The sequence below is a fragment of the Hemitrygon akajei genome, chromosome 5 (genome assembly GCF_048418815.1).
Source record: "Hemitrygon akajei chromosome 5, sHemAka1.3, whole genome shotgun sequence".
NCBI classification, from domain to species: domain Eukaryota; kingdom Metazoa; phylum Chordata; class Chondrichthyes; order Myliobatiformes; family Dasyatidae; genus Hemitrygon; species Hemitrygon akajei.
This window is the reverse complement of record NC_133128.1, coordinates 90,134,557-90,151,885: the sequence shown is the minus strand read 5'-3', so window position 1 is coordinate 90,151,885 and position 17,329 is coordinate 90,134,557. Positions and strand designations below refer to the sequence as shown.

The following is a 17,329-nucleotide window of genomic DNA, read 5'->3' as shown; positions in this document are numbered from 1 at the left end:
TTAAAAACAATTCATTTTTCACTGATAATGAGCCAATTCCGGAAATCCATCTATCTTGTCATTTACGTTGTAACCCTTCTAGGTCTGTACATTTAATGACGATTGAAGGTCATCAGACAAACAGAGAAACCTTGCTCCCACCAGCCCTGTTTTATCACTGAACATCATTACCCAAGAATTAACACTTTGGATGGGAAACCATAAACACATTGCTTCTCAGCCTGTGTTGTTTGACTTCAACACACAAGCCCAGGTGTAGCCAAGTGTCTTTTCCATCAGTCAATAGTTACTTCAGATTCTTTCTGTTCATTGCTGTCTGTGCACTCTGAATTCATTTACATCTAAAATCCTCATCTTTCTACCTCCTGTACTATTACCTCTTCAACTATAGCATCATACTACGCAAAATCCTGAGGTCACCAAAATCTATGCATGATCTAAATTTCACCACATATCTCTTAACCTCTCATTTCTATGCTGTTGATTTACAATGGTTCCTTGGTTTCAAAAATTATCACTTCAAAATTTATACCTTTGTTTTCATAACTTTTTATGCTTTTATCATCATGTCTGTCTCTAACCTCTCTTGGCTTCTTAGATCTCTCTGGCCCTTGAGTTGTGACCTCAAGTGCCTCCCCAATTTCCTTCACTTCACCAATGACAGTGCCTGCAGCTTCATGGGCTCCAAAACCTGGAATTGCCTACTCAAATTTCCCTACAGCACTCTACCTCTCCTTTAAAATTCATATTAAATGGACTGTTTAACCAAGGTTTTAGTCATCTGTTTAATATCATCATGGAGACACAAATCTGCAGATACTGGAATCTAGAGCAAGAACAAATTGGAGGAAATTAACAAGTCAGACAACATCCAAGGGGAATGGCCAGATGACATTTTAGATCATGGCCATCTGAACTAAAAGAGGGGAGATAGGTAAAGAAGTGAGGGGAAGAGATGAATGAAGCTATGGCCAGTCCTTCCATTGTTGTTGGTGTTTTGTTACTGAAGAGTAGGAATTGGTGGATACTTGATTCATTGATTTAAAAAAATACATGGTGTAGAAATGCAACTGTCTTTATATTCTGCACTATCAAATTGGTTCAGAAACCTTTCACCTAGAATTTAGTTCTAGTCTCACCCAATTTTAGTGGCAAAAGCATGCTTTCATTTACCTTGTCTATACCCCTCATAAATTTCTATGCATCTATCACATCCCAGGTATTCTCCTACACTCCAAGGAAAAGAAGTCCTAATCTGTTCAACCTTTCCATATAACTCAGGCCCTCAAATCCTATTAACAAACATCCTTGTAAATTTTCTCTGTGATCTTTCAATTTTATTGATATCTTTCCTATAGGCAGGTGACCAGAACTGAACACAATACTCCAAATTAAGCCTCATCAACAATTCCCAATTCCTATACTCAGTACTCTGATCTTTGAAGGCCATTGTGCCAGAAACTCTTTTTGTGGCCCTATCCACTCATGACGCCAGTTTCAAGGAATTTTATATTTCTATATCCCTTTGATCTGCCATACTCCTCGGTGTCCTACTCTGGGTTGCCCACTGAAGTGCAACCCTCTTATACTTGTCTGCATTAAATACCACCTGAAGTGTAATGAGAAATTGCTGGAAACACTAATCAGGTCAGGCTGATGAAGGATCCCAAACCTGAACATCAATCAGAATCAGTTTTATGATGTGTCATGAAATTTGTGAACTTAGCAGCAGCAGTACAATGCAATACATGATAATATAGAAAGAAAAAAAAACATGTAAGTAAGTCAGTTACAGTAAATATATATGTATATTAATGGATTAAAAATTGTGCAAAAACAGAAATTAAAAAAATGAGGTAGTGTTCACGGGTTCAGTTTCCATTTAGGAATCGTGTGGCAGAGGGGAAAAAAACTGAATCACTGAGTGTGTGCCTTCAGGCTTCTGTACCTCCTTCCTGATGGTAACAATGAAAAGAGGGCATGTCCTGGGTGAAGGGGGTCCTTAATAATGGATGTTGCCTTTCTGAGGCACCGCTCCTTGAAGATGTCATGGATACTGTGGAGGCTAGTACCCAAGATGGAACTGACTAATTTTACAACTTTCTGTAGCCTTTCAGTCTTGTGCCCGCCAACCCCCCTCTCATATCAGACTGATGCAGAATGCTCTCCACGATACATTTATAGACATTTTTGAGTGTTTTAGTTGACAAACCAAATCTCTTCAAACTCCTAATGAAATAAAGCCACTGTCTTGCCACCTTTATAGCTACATCGATATGTTTGGATCACATTAGATCCTCAGAGATCTTGATACCCAGGAATTTGAAATTGCTCACCCTTTCCACTTCTGATCCCTCTATGGGGATTGGTTTGTGTTCCCTTGTCTTGCCCTTCCACAAGTCCTCAATCAGCCCTTACTGACATTGAGTGCAAAGTTTTTGCTGCAACACCACTCAACCAGCTGATGTATCTCATCTCCATCTGAGATGGACCACTAATCTGTACAAATTGTGCTCTTCTGGTTGGGAAGTTGATCCAGTTGCAGAGGGAGGTACAGAGGGCCAGGTTCTGTAGCTTATCAATCAGGACTGTGGAATGATGGTGTTAGATGAACAGCATTGTGAAATAGGTGTTTGTATTGTCCAGATGATCTAAGGCCATGTGAAGATCCATTGAGATTGCAACTGCCATAGACCTATTGCAGTAATTGGCAAATTGTAGTGGGTCGAGGGCCTTGTTGAGGCAGGAGTTCATTCTAGTCATGACCAACCCCTCAAAGTATTTCATCACAGTTGATGTGAATGTTTCACCTTCCACAGATTTTGCCTGATGTAATGAGTGTTTCCAACATTTTCACGTTTAGTTAACTAATTCAACTGTGGGAGTTGGCATGGTAACTGGATCTCACTTCGCCATTCTTTCAGTCCATTGATCTTAGCATAATGGAGAGGAACGTTAATGCTGAACAATGTAATGGTGAAATAAAACCAGCATACAGGGCCTATAAAAAGTACTCAACCCCCCCTCCCCCATGTTTTCATGTTTTATTGTTTTAGAACATTGAATCACAGTGGATTTTTTGGCACTGATTAACAGAAAAAGACTCTCTTGTGCAAAAGTGAAAACAGATCTCTACAAAGTGATCTAAATTAATTACAAATATAAAACAAAATTGATTACATAAGTATTCACCCCCTTCAAGTTAGTATTTATAGATGCACCTTTGGCAGCAATTACATACTTGAGTTTGTGTGGATAGGTGTCTATCAGCTTTGCAAATCTGGACACAACTATTTCCCTCCATTCTTTTTACAGAACTGCTCAAACTCTGTCAGATTCCATGGGGATTGTGAGGCAACAGCCCTTTTCAAGTCCAGCCATAAATTTTCAATTAGATTGAGGTCTGGCCTCTGACATGAACTTTATTGTTTTTAAACCATCCTTTATAGCTTTGGCTTTATGCTTGAGGTCATTGTCATGCTGGAAAGCAGATCTCCCAAGTCACAGTTCTCTTGCTGACTGTATCAGGTTTTCCTCCAGGATTTCCCTGTAATTTGCTGCATTCATGTATCCTCTACCTCCACATGCCTTCCAGGGCCTGCTGCAGTGAAGCATCCCCATAGCATGATGCAGCCAGCACCATGCTTCACAGGAGGGATGGTGTGTTTTTGATGATGTGCAGTGTTCGGCTTACGCCAAACATAGCATTTAGTCTGATGTTCAAAAAGCTCAGTTTTGGTTTCATCAGACCATAGAACCTTCTTCCGGCTGAAGGTTCTATGGCGTATTCTTCCCATATGCCTTCTGGCAAATTCTAGCCAAGATTTCACGTGAGTTTTTTTTTTCAACAGTGGCTTTCTCTTTGCCACTCTCCTATAAAGCTGTTACTGGTGAAGCACCTGGGCAACGGTTGTTGTATGCGCAGCCTCTCCCATCTCAGCCACTGAAGCCTCTTAACTCCTCCAGAGTGTCATAGGTCTCTTGGTGGCCTCCGTCATTAGTCCCTTTCTTGCATGGTCACTCAGTTTTTGAGGATGACCTGCTCAGGGCAGATTTACAACTGTGTCATATTCTTTCCATTTCCTGATGATTGACTTAACTACTCCAAGGGATATTCAGTGACTTGGAAGTTTTCTTGTACCCATCTCCTGGTTTGTGCTTTTCAATAACCTTTTTGTAGAGTTGCTTGGAGTGTTCTTTTGTCTTCATGGTGTAGTTTTTGCCAGGATACTGACTCTCCAGCAGTTGGACCTTCCAGATACAAGTGTATTTTTACTACAATCAATTGAAACACCTTGATGGTACACAGGTGATCTCCATTTAACTAATTCTATGTCTTCTAAAATTAAATGGCTGCACCAGTGATGATTTGGTGTGTCATATTAAAGGGTGTGAATACTTAATACAGTCAATTATTTTGTGTTTTATATTTGTAGTTAATTAGTTCACTTTGTAGAGATCTGTTTTCACTTTGACATGAAAGAATCTTTTTCTGTTGATCAGTGTCAAAAAAAGCCAAATTAAATCTTCTATGAATCAGTGTTGTGAAACAATAAAACACGAAAACTTCTGGGGGGGGGGGGGGGTGAATGCTTTTTATGTGCTGTGACACTTTATTATCTGATATATCCAATGCATTTTCCCTTTAACTGAAGACTTCCAGTTAGTATGCCATGAGCTTGGAACACTAGTTGATGTAGGTAGTGTTGCTGACTACGTTTGTTTTATGAGTTTTGATAGTTATAAGAATGATGTACAGTTAAAATTTCACTGTAAGCATCATAATTCTTGTGCAGCAGGTCACCTTTGAGAATTGCTTGTTATGAGATTGGTAAATAATTAAGAATGCAAACTGTTCAAAGAACTTACAAGGATTTTTGTATGAGATTGGTATTGGTTTATTATTGTCACATGTGCCAAGATACTGTGAAAGACTTAACTTGCATTCTTTTCATCTAAATTAAATCATTGCACGGTGTAGAACAAGGTTAAATAATGACAGATTATAGAATAAAGTGTAAAAGCAGATGAAGTGCAGTGAAGGTAACCAATAAAATGCAAGATCATAATGTGGTAGATTGCTTAAAGTTCAAAATGCATTTATTATCAAAGAATGTACAGTCGGCCCTCCTTATCCACGGGTTCCGTGTGTGCGGATTCAACCAACTGTGAATCGGGAAAACCTGGAAGTTTTCTCTCCAGCACTTGTGTTTTGAACATGTATAGACTTTTTTTTTCTTGTCATTATTTCCTAAATAATACAGTATAACAACTATTTACATAGCATTTACATTGTAATAGGTATTATAAGTAATTAGAGATGATTTAAATTATATGGGAGGATGTGCATTGGTTACCACGGATCGGGATTGAAAAAAAACGGAAGTACTCTAAGTAAGTTGGAACAGGTATATCCGGTATTATTTAGTGTCAGTTAGTCAAACGTTTGTCTTAGTATATAGTATATATTTTACCTTTCTATGCATATAAAACACTTAAGAAACATATGTATTTCAATAATCAAACACTGTGTTGCTTAGTAATAATTGTAGCTTTTATTGGGGCAGGGCCTTTCACATGCTCCATTATTCTCACTTTATCCGTTAAAATTGTTCTGATCGTTGACTGACTGTAGCCTAACGCTTTTCCAATGACTGATGGTGTTTCACCTCTTTCCGATTGTTTTATTATTTCTACTTTATTTTCAATCATGATTGTTTTCCGTCAGCGGAACAGAAACACTGAAGATTCAGGGCTCCGCCAGGTCTTAAAGTCCACCATACTGAGACAGGTTAAATAAGGTCCGGAGCTCCACCAGGTCCTAAAGTCCACCATACTGACACAGGTTAAATAAGGTCCAGAGCTCCGCTGGATACTAAAGTCCACCGTACTAAGACAGGTTAAATAAGGGACTTGAGCATCTGTGTTTTTTTGGTATCCGTTGGGGGGGGAGGTCCCAGAAATAGGGGCCCACTGTAAACATTATACAACCTTGAGATTTGTCTCCTTACAGGCAGCCACAAAACAAAGAGACCCAAAAGAACCCATTAAAAAAAAAGACTGACAAACACCCAATGTGCAGAAACAAACCATGCAAACAATAAATGCATGCAAATAGTGTTCTGAACTGAAGTCCACAAAAGGAGTCCATCCATAGACCCTTAGTGCAGAGCAGAGCCGTGAGCAGAACCGGCCCATCCTTCACCTCAGGCCCCGACACCCTGACCGATTCAATCTGGCCCGGTATCCAAATCATCCAAACATCGGGTTCAGTCACTTTGATACACCGTGGGGCCTGGACAAAGTCCATCTTATTGCTTAAGAGGTCTTTTCAAGAGTCTGATAGAAGGAGTAGGATAGAAGCTGTTGATGGTGTGGTTCTGCCTTGACATTAAAAGCAGATTTAAATCCCCTCTACAATTCAATAAAAACTTGGCTGATCTTTTACATCACCACCACATCCTTGTATAAACGACATCTCTCTTAAAATGTCATGTCAAAGGGTACTTGGGGAATGAAGGGGTTAACATGAGCATTTGGCAGCTTTGGGCGTGTACTCACTGGAATTTAGTAGAATGCGGTGGGGGTGGCGTGGGGATCTCACTAAAAACTACTGAACATTGAAAGGACTAGATAAGGTGAATGTAAAGAGGATGTTGCCTGTGGTGGGGGTGTCCAGAGCTGGAGGGCACAACATCAAAATTGATGGGCAACATATCCAGAACAGGGGTAAGGGGGAAATTATTTAGCCAGAGAGTAGTGAATTTGCAGATTGCTCTGCCACAGACAGCTGTAGAGGCTAAGACCGTGGATATATTTAAAGCGAAAATTGGTATTTTCCTGATTAGGCCATCAAAGACTATGGCAAGGAGGCCGTAACCTTTGAGTGGGATCTGGTATCAGCTGTGATGGAATGGTGGAGCAGACTTGATAGGCTGAATGGCCTAATTCTGCTCCTGTGTCTTACAGTCTTACTCTTAAAACCAGATGTGCTCATCTGGTAAAAGCACTTGGATCAGTAAACCCGTTGGAAGAAATTGAATGTTAATTGGTGAGAATGGTAGCTCATCTGAGAAAAGGAATGTCATTTATAGTGTGAGGCTCTGATAGGTTGGATGCCTGCTATCTGCTTCAGACGTCTCTCATCAGGAACAGTTTCACTTTTACAGTGCCTCAAAATTCAATTCATTAGACTTCCTGCATATTGTTACATTATTGAAGAGTTCAAAAGGTGACGGTTATTTCTTCAGCGGTTTGAACGGGCCACGACTGCGCAAGGGCGTGGAGGTCAGCCAGTGAGAAGAGTTTAAAAAGAAGACAGATTTATGAAGTGGGTGTCAGAGTAGAGGGAGACAGGGTAGGAAGGCTTTGGCTCAACAGGGCTTTGGCGATAACGGGTCGAGGCAAGGTAGGTTATCTGTGTAGAATACAGATAGGAAGTATGTGTGTAAGGCTGGTTTTCTGTGCTCAGTGTTAGATGTGGGATGTCCTGGAGACTCCCAGCCTCCCGGCTGGCCACATCTGCACCAGGTGCATCAAGCTGCAGCTCCTTAGGGACTGCATTAGCGATCTGGAGATGCAACTCGAAGACCTTTGTCTGGTCAGGAAGAGTGAGGAGGTGATAGAGAGGAGCTATAGGTAGGTAGTCACTCTGGGGCCTGGGGAGACAGGTAAGTGGGTAACAGTCAGGAGAGGGAAGGGCAAGAGGCAGATGCTAGCGAGTACCCCAGTGGCTGTCCCCCTTAACAATAAGTACTCCTGTTTGAGTACTGTTGGGGGAGACGGCCTACCTGGGGTAAAGAACAGTGATCGCACTTCTGGCACAGAGTCTGGCCCTGTGGCTCAGAAGGGTAGGGAAAGGAAGAGGATGGCATCAGTGATAGGGAACACTATAGTTAGGGGGTCAGATAGGTGATTCTGTGGAATCAGGAAAGAAATGCAAATGGTATTTTGCCTCCCAGGTACCAGGGTCTGGGATGTTTCTGATCGCGTCCACGACATCTTGAAGTGGGACGGAGAACAACCAGAGGTCATAGTACATATTGGTAGAACAACGACATAGGTAGAACAAGAGAGGAGGTCCTGAAAACAGATTACAGGGAGTTAGGAAGGAAGTTGAGAAGTAGGACCTCAGAGGTAGTAATCTCAGGATTACTGCCTATGCCACAAGACAATGAGTATAGGAGCAGAATGAGATGGAAGATAAATGCGTGGCTGAGGGATTGGAGCAGGGGGCAGGGATTCAGATTTCTGGATTATTGGGACCTCTTTCGGGGTATTTGGGACCTGTACAAAAAGGACGGGTTGCACTTGAATCCCGGGGGAACAATATCCTGGCGGAGAGGTTTGCTAAGGCTACTGGAGAAATAAACTAGGATTGTAGGTGGGTTGAGAACCGAATTGAAGTGACGGAGGAAAGGGAGGTTGGCTCACAAATAGAGAAAGCTGGGAGAAAGTGCGAGAGGGAGGATAGGCAGGTGACAGAGAAGGGACACGCTCAGGCCAATGGTTTTAGGTGTGTCTCCTTTAATGCGAGGAGTATTATGAACAAAGCGGATGAGCTTAGTGTGTGGATCAGCACTTGGAGATATGGTGGTGTGGCCATTACAGAGACTTGGATGTGCAGGGACAGGAATGGTACTTCAAGTGCCAGGCTTTAGATGTTTCAGAAAGGATAGGGAGGGAGGCAAAAGAGGTGGAGGCAGTGTTGATCAGAGATAGTGTCGCGGCTTCAGAAAAGAAAGAAGTCATAGAGGGCTTGTCTACGGAGTCTCTGTGGGTGGAAGTAAGGAATAGGAAAGGGTCAATAACTACTGGGTTTTTTTTATAGTAACAGGGACATCGAGGAGCAGATAGGGAAACAGATTCTGCAAAGGTGTAATAATAACTGGGTTGTTGTGGTGGGGGATTTTAATTTCCCAAATGTTGATTGGCATCTCCCTAGACTGAAGGGTTTAGGTGGGGTGGAGTTTGCTAGGTGTGTTCAGGAAGGTTTCCTTACACAGTATGTAGATAAACCTACAAGAGGAGAGGCTGTACTTGATCTGGTATTGGGAAATGAACCTGGTCAGGTGTCAGGTCTCTCAGTGGGAGAGCATTTTGGAGATAGTGATCACAATTGCATCTCCTTTACCATAGCATTGGAGAGGGATAGGAACAGACAAGTTAGGGAAACATTTAATTGGAATGAGGGGAAATATGAGGCTATCAGGCAGGAACCTGGAAGCGTAAATTGGAAACAGATGTTCTCAGGGAAGGGAATGGAAGAAATGTGACAAATGTTCTGGGGATATTTGCATGGGGTTCTGCATAGGTATGTTCCAATGAGTGAGGGAAAGGATGGTAGGGTACAGGAACCATGATGTACAAAAGCTGTTGAAAATCTAGTCAAGAAGAAGAAAAAAGCTTATGAAAGATTCAAAAAACTAGGTCATGATAGTGATCTAGAAGATTATAAGGCTAGCAGGAAGGAGCTTAAAAATTTAAGTAGGAGAGCTAGAAGGGGCCATGAGAAGGCCTTGGCGAGCAGGATTAAGGAAAACCCCAAGGCATTCTACAAGTATGTGAAGAGCAAGAGGATAAGGCGTGAGAATAGGACCAATCAAGTGTGACAGTTTGTATGGAACCAGAGGAGATAGCAAAGGTACTTAATAAATACTTTGCTTCAGTATTCACTATGGAAAAGGAGAGTGGCAATTGTAGGGATGACTTGCAGTGGACTGAAAAACTTGAGCATGTAGATATTAAGGAAGAGGACGTGCTGGAGTTTTTGGAAAGCATCAAGTTGGATAAGTCACTGGGACCTGATGGGATGTACCCCAGGCTACTGTGGGAAGTGAGGGAAGAGATTGCTGAGCCTCTGGTGATGATCTTTGCATTATCAATGAGGACAGGAGAGGTTCCGGAGGATTGGAGGGTTGCGGATGTTGTTCCCTTATTCAAGAAAGGGAGTAGGGATAGCCCAGGAAATTATAGACCAGTGAGTCTTACTTCAGTGGTTGGTAAGTTGTTGGAGAAGATCCAGAGAGGCAGGATTTATGAACATTTGGAGAGGCATAATATGATTAGGAATAGTCAGCATGGCTTTGTCAAGGCAGGTCGTGCCTTACAAGCCTGACTGAACTTTTAGAGGATGTGACTAAACACATTGATAAAGGTAGAACCATAGATGTAGTGTATATGGATTTCAGCAAGACATTTGATAAGGTACCCCATGCAAGGCTTATTGAGAAAGTAAGGAGTCATGGGATCCAAGGGGACATTGCTTTGTGAATCTAGAACTGGCTTGCCCAAAGAAGGCAAAGAGTGGTTGTAGATGGGTCATATTCTGCATGGAGGTCGGTGACCAGTGGTGTGCCTCAGGGATCTGTTTTGGGACCCCTACACTTTGTGATTTTTGTAAATGATCTGAATGAGCAAGTGGAGGGATGGGTTAGTAAATTTGCTGATGACACAAAGGTTGGGGGTGTAGTGGATTATTTTAAGCTTATTCCTGATAATAAACTGCTTGAAAAATGGCCAAGTAACATCTATGAAGGCAAAGGGGTGGTCACGTATCAGGCCCCTACATTGTTCAGATGCCTCCACAAGTGCTGCATGACTCACTGAGTACTTCCAGCAGTTTAATTTTGTTCTCCAGCTTCCAGTGTCTACAGTCTATTGTGACTCCTTGTTACCCTGATTTATTGTACTTAACTGGATACTGGAAATTATTGATATTGTTGTGTTGTTGGTAGTTTCTGAATACTTTAATATAGAGATGCAGGTTATTTTGGGGTTCTCAACATTCTCCATCTTTCAGATTTGAGCAGAACGATTTTGCAGTTGAAGACTAGTCAGATTCTAAGTAGTGGTTGGCAGTAATATTTATTGCTCTTGTAATGCATTTTGATTAGGCTGGGGTGGGACATAAAGACATTGTACAACAGCGTTTCAAATTGAACTTTAAATTATCGAAACAATAAAACAATTTCTGAGCACCTTCATGCCAGTCATTAATAGTATGTGTTAATTTCCATGGGAAATTTACTAATTTGTATTTCTTCTTCAAACTTCAAATTCATCCACTGACATTCATCATTTGGAGTTTTATTTGGATGAGTAGACTCTCAAAATTTGCCATATGAAAGATTTTCAGCCTCATTGGTCTCAATAATAACACTTAGAAGAGCTAGCTTTGCTAATAATGCAGTTGAAGGGCTGGTCACTTGAAATGTTCATGATCAGACAGTCATGTGTCACTGTGCACACATACTGCCACACATCATTTCATACATCTGCTGGATCAGTAAACAGTTTACTGATCATTGTTTACATTACACAGTGGTTATTGCACGTCTCCATGAACACAGAGAAGCAGGTTGGCAAGGGATGTGCATTACCTACATTGCAGTCTGCCCAATCTGCTTGTGTTTGGCCCACGACCCGCTAAACCTCACCTAACTATGAGATTAATCTAGGTCAAAGTTCAAAGTAAATTTATTATCAAAATACATATATGTCACCATATACTATCCTGAGATTAATTTCTTGCAAACATTCACAGTGGAGCAAACTTAAAAGTTGAAAGAAAAAGTTTATGAACCATTTGTGATTTCCTGGTTTTCTGCATTAAAATGTGGTCTGATTTTCACCTAAGTCACAATAATAGACAAATACAATCTGCCTAAGCTAATACCACACAAATAATTGTACTACTTCTCGTCAATACCAAGTACACCATTTAAACAATTACAAGTCTAGGTTTAAACAAGTATATTTAAATGCATACCGGGCAGAGCCCCGCCCCCACCTCGGATACTCAGACCACATCTCTGTTATGCTAATCCCAGCATACAGACCGCTCGTCAGGCGCTCCAGACCAGTTCAGAAGCAGGTGAAAACCTGGCCAGCAGGAGCCATCTCTGCTCTTCAAGACTGCTTGGAGCACACTGTCTGGAACATGTTCAGGGAGGCTGCAACCGATGACGACTCTACCAACTTAGAGGAGTACACAGCATCAGTGACCAGCTACATCAGCAAGTGCATTGATGATGTTACTCTGTCCAAGACCTTCACTGCACGTGCTAACCAGAAGCCATGGATGACCGCAGAGGTGCATGCGCTGCTGAGGTCCCGCGACTCTGCCTTCAGAGCAAGCGACAAGGCAGCTTTAACAACAGCAAGGGCCAAACTGTCCTGGGCCATCAGAGGGGCAAAGCGTGCACATGCCCAGCTAATCCACAGTTACTTCCAGGACAGCGGTGACACGCGGCGCATGTGGAAGGGCATCCAGGACATCACCAATTACAAGACAACATCACCTGACTGTGCAGGTGATGCCTCCCTCCCAAATGCGCTGAATAACTTCTACGCCCAGTTTGAGGCGAAAAATGACGAGGCGGCGCGGAATTCCACCCCTCCTGCGAATGACCAGGTGCTGTGTCTCTCCGTGGCCGACGTGAGAAGAACCCTGTGCAGGGTCAACCCACGAAAGGCTGCTGGACCAGACAACATCCCTGGTAGAGTGCTCAGAGGATGTGCAGACCAGCTAGCAGATGTTCTCACTGACATCTTCAACATCTCCCTGAGCAGCACCACCATTCCAACGTGTTTCAAGGCCGCCACCATCGTCCCCGTGCCGAAGAAGTCTTCAGTGTCCTGCCTAAATGGCTACTGTCCCGTTGCACTTACATCCATCATCATGAAGTGTTTGGAGAGGCTCGTCATGAGGAATATCAAGACCCTGCTGCCTCGCCTCACTGGACCCCCTGCAGTTTGCGTACCGTCCCAACCGCTCAACAGATGACGCCATTGCCACCACCCTCCACCTGGCCCTAACACACCTGAACAAAAAAGACACATATGTTCGGATGCTGTTCATAGACTTTAGTTCAGCATTCAACACAATCATCCCTCAGAAACTGATTGGAAAGCTGAGCCTACTGGGCCTGAACACCTCCCTCTGCAACTGGATCTTAGACTTCCTGACTGGGAGACCTCAATCAGTCCAGATCCAGATCCAATACCATCACACTGAGCACGGGGGCTCGCCAGGGTTGCGTGCTCAGTCCACTGCTGTTCACTCTGCTGACCCACGACTGTGCTGCAACACACAGCTCGAACCACATCATCAAGTTCGCCGATGACACCACCGTGGTGGGTCTCATCAGCAAGAACAACAAGTCAGCTTACAGAGAGGACGTGCAGCGGCTAACGGACTGGTGCAGAGCCAACAACCTGTCTCTTAATGTGAACAAAACAAAAGAGATGGTTGTTGGTTTCAAGAGGGCACAGAGCGACCACTCCCCGCTAAACATCGACGGCTCCTCGGTAGAGATCGTAAAGAGCACCAAATTTCTTGGTGTTCACCTGACGGAGAATCTCACCTGGTCCCTCAACACCAGCTCCATAGCAAAGAAAACCCAGCAGCGTCTCTACTTTTTGCGAAGGTTGAGGAAAGTCCATCTCCCACCCCACATCCTCATCAAATTCTACAGGAGTTGTATTGAGAGCGTCCTGAGCAACTGCATCACTGTCTGGTTCGGAAATTGTACCATCTCGGATCGCAAGACCCTGCAGCTGATAGTGAGGTCAGCTGAGAAGATCATCGGGGTTTCTCTTCCTGCCATCATGGACATTTACACTACACACTGCATCTGCAAAGGAAACAGCATTATGAAGGACCCCATGCACACGTCATACAATCTCTTCTCCCTCCTGCTGTCTAGGAAAAGGCTCCGAAGCATTCGGGCTCTTATGACCAGACTATATAACAGTTTCTTCCCCCAAGCTATCAGACTCCTCAATACCCGAAGCCTGGACTGACACCTTGCCCTACTGTCCTGTTTATTATTTATTGTAATGCCGGTACTGTTTTTGTGCACTTTATGCAGTCCAGTGTAGGTCTGTAGTCTAGTATAGCTTTCTCTGTTTTTTTATTATGTAGTTCAGTCTAGTTTTTGTACTGTGTCATGTAAACCATGGTCCTGAAAAACGTTGTTTCATTTTTACTATGTACTGTACCAGCAGTTATGATCGAAATGACAATAAAAGTTGACTTGACTTGACTTGATGTGAATCTCTGGGGTAATGCTTTCTACAAAAGCTGTTTGAAGTCAGATGTTCCAATCAATGAGATGAGATTGGAGGTGTGGATTGTATAAAAAACACACACAAAATCAACTTACTGACAGAGTCTGCTTTTCGCAAGAAAGATTGGTTTATGTGCACCATACCTTGATCAAAACAATTTTCAGAGGATATTACAAGAAGAATTATGGAGATTCATGAAGTCGGAAAAGGCCTGAGTGTTTATCAGTCCACTGTAAGAGAAATTGTCTACAAATGAAAGAAATTCAGTACCATTGCTACTCTTCCTAGGAGTTGGCATTCTGCAAAGATCACACCAAAAGCAAAACATGCAGTGTTGAAGGTGAAAAAGGTCCCAAGGGTAACATCAAAAGACCTGCAAAAATCTCTAGAACTAGCCAAAGTCTCTGTTCATGTGTCCACAATAAGAAAAACAATGAATAAGACTGGGTTCATGGAAAGGCACCACGTAGGAAACCACTGCTCTCCCAAAAAAATCGCTACTTGTCTCAAGTTTGCAAAAGATCACCTGGATGTTCCACAATGGTTCTGGGACAATGTTCTATGAACAGATGAGACAGAAGTTGAGCTTTTTGGCTATGTTTCTAGGAAAAAGGGCACTGCACATCAACACTGAAACCTCATCTCTATTATGAAGCATATTGGAAGCTGCATCACGGGGCTGCTTTTCTGCCTCAGGGTCTGGACAGCTTGCAATTGTTGAGGGAACAATGAATTAAAAATTGATCAAGCCATCTTAAAGGGGAGTATCAAGGTAGTGGTCCATCACCCGAAGCTTAGCAGAAGTTGGATGATGCAACTATACAATGATCCAAAACAAGAGTAATTCAACAACAGAAAGAACAAAATGTGTGCTTTGGAATGGCCAAGTCAGAGTGCAGAACTTAACCCAATTGAGATTTTGTGCATGAACTGAAGAGGGCTGCTCGTGCCAGGTATTCCAGAAATATTGATGAACTGAAACTGTTTTGTATGGAAGAATGGTCTAAAATTCCTCCTCGCTGTTGTGCAAGTCTGATCAGCAGCTACAGGAAATACTTGGTGGAGGTTATTGCTGCTAAAGGAGGTTCTACCAGTTCTTAAACACAAAAGTTCACGTACTTTTCCGGCCTGGACTGTGAAGGATGAAACAATATGTGTTCAGTAAAGACATGAACAGTACAATTGTGTGTTGTTAGTTTAGGCAGATGGTGTTTGTCTATTATTGTGACTTGGTCGAAGAGCGTATCACATCTTATGAGTAATTAATTCAGAAAACCAGCTAATTGCAAAGGGTTGACTAACTTTTTCTTGCAACTGTACAAAAAATAAGTGAAAAACTACATAGAAATAATGATTGATAAACAACCAGATGTCGAAGATAATACAAACTGCGCAAGTACAAAGAAGAAATTAATAATATTGAGGACACGAGTTGTGGAGTCTTTGAAAGTAAGTCCTTAGATTGTGGAATCAGTTCAGTGTTGAAGTGAATAAAGTTATCCAGGGTGGTTCAGGAGCATGATGGTTGAAGGGTAATAACTTTTCCTGAACCTGATGCTGTGAGTCTCTGTACTACCTTCTCAATGGCAGCAGCAAGAAGAGAGCATGGTCTGGAAGGTGGAGGCTTTGCCTGTGATGGACTGGGTTCTATGCACCACTTTTTGTAGGCCTTTCCACTCTTGGGCATTGCTGTTTCGATACTAGGCCATGGTGCAACCAGACAGGATATTCTTCACTGTGCATGTATAGAGGTTTGTCAAAATCAATAAGCTTCAATTCCTTGTACAATTAGATCCTCGATTTCCTCACTTGCAGACTTCAGTCAGTTTGGATTGGCAACACCATCTCCACAGTTTCCATCAGCATAGGTATACTACAAGGCCTTGTGCTTAGTCCCCTTTTCTGCTAGCTTTACACTTATGACTGTGTGGCTAAGGACAGCTCCAATACCATTTTAAATTTGCTGATGACACCACTGTTCTTGGCCAAATTAAAGGTGAGAAATTAAAGAATCAGTATGTAGGAGGGGAATTGAAAATCTGATTGAGTGGTGTCACAACAACTACTTTTCACTCAATGTCAGCAAGACCAAGGACCTGATTATTGACTTCAGGAAGAGGAAACCAGAGGACAAAGAGCCAGTCCTCATCAAGAGATCAGAGGTGGAGAGGGTCAGCAACTTTGAATTCCTGGTGTTACCGTTTCAAAGGACCTTTTCTGAGCCCAGCACGTTAATGCAATTATGAAGAACGCCTGGCAGCGCATTAGTTCCTTAGGATTTGCAGAGATTCGGTATGACATCTAAAATTTTGATAAACTATAGATATGTGGTTGAGAGTATATTTACTGGTTGCATCATTCAATGTCCTTAAATGGAAACTCCTACAAAAAATAGTGGATACGGCCAGTCCATCATGGGTAAAGTCCTCCCCACCATTGAGGACACCTACATGGAGTGCTGTTGCAGGAAACAGCATTCATCATCAAGGGCCCCCACCATCCAGGCCATGTTCTCTACTCGCTGCTACCATGAGGAAGAAGGTACAGGAGCCTCAGGACCCACACCACCAGTTTCAGGAAGTTATTACCCCTAACCATCAGGCTCTTAAACCAGTGGGGATAACTTCACTCAACTTCACTTGCCTCATCACTTAACTGTTGCCGCAACCTATGGACTCACTTTCAAGGACTCTTCATCTCATGTTCTCGATATTTATTGCTTGTTTGCTTATTTATTTATTGATTGATTGATTTATTTATTATTTCTTTTTGCTTTTGTATTTGCACAGTTTGTATTTTGTACCTTGGTTGTTTGGTGTGTTATTTTACTGATTCTGTTATGGTTCTTGAGTATGCCCACAAGAAAATAAATCTCACAGTTATATATGGTGACATATATGTACACTGATAGTAAATTTACCTTGAACTTTGAAAATTTTACATGGCATGCGGAATCTGCACAAACTTCTAAGGAAGTAGACATGCTGCCATGCTTTCTTTGAAATGGCACTTACATGGTGGTCTCAGGACAGATCCTCTGATATGATAATGCCCAGGAATTTAAAGTTACTGACCCTCTGCACCTCTGATCATGTACCCATGGTTTCTTCCTCTTGTAGTCAGTAATCAGCTCTTTGGTTTTGCTGATGTTGAGTGAGAGGTTGTTGTTGTTGTTGTGCCATTCTACTAGATTTTCAATCTCCCTCCAATATGCCAATTCATCACCACCTTTGATTTGGCCAATAACAGTAGTGTC

The 17,329-nt window shown here is 42.4% G+C and overlaps 1 protein-coding gene across 9 annotated transcripts in view; it reads left to right on the top strand.

Moving 5' to 3' along the window:
* Positions 1–17,329, top strand: part of akap11 (A kinase (PRKA) anchor protein 11) — a 93,116-nt gene that overhangs the window by 52,403 nt on the left and 23,384 nt on the right. The gene's annotated exons all lie outside the window — the stretch shown is intronic.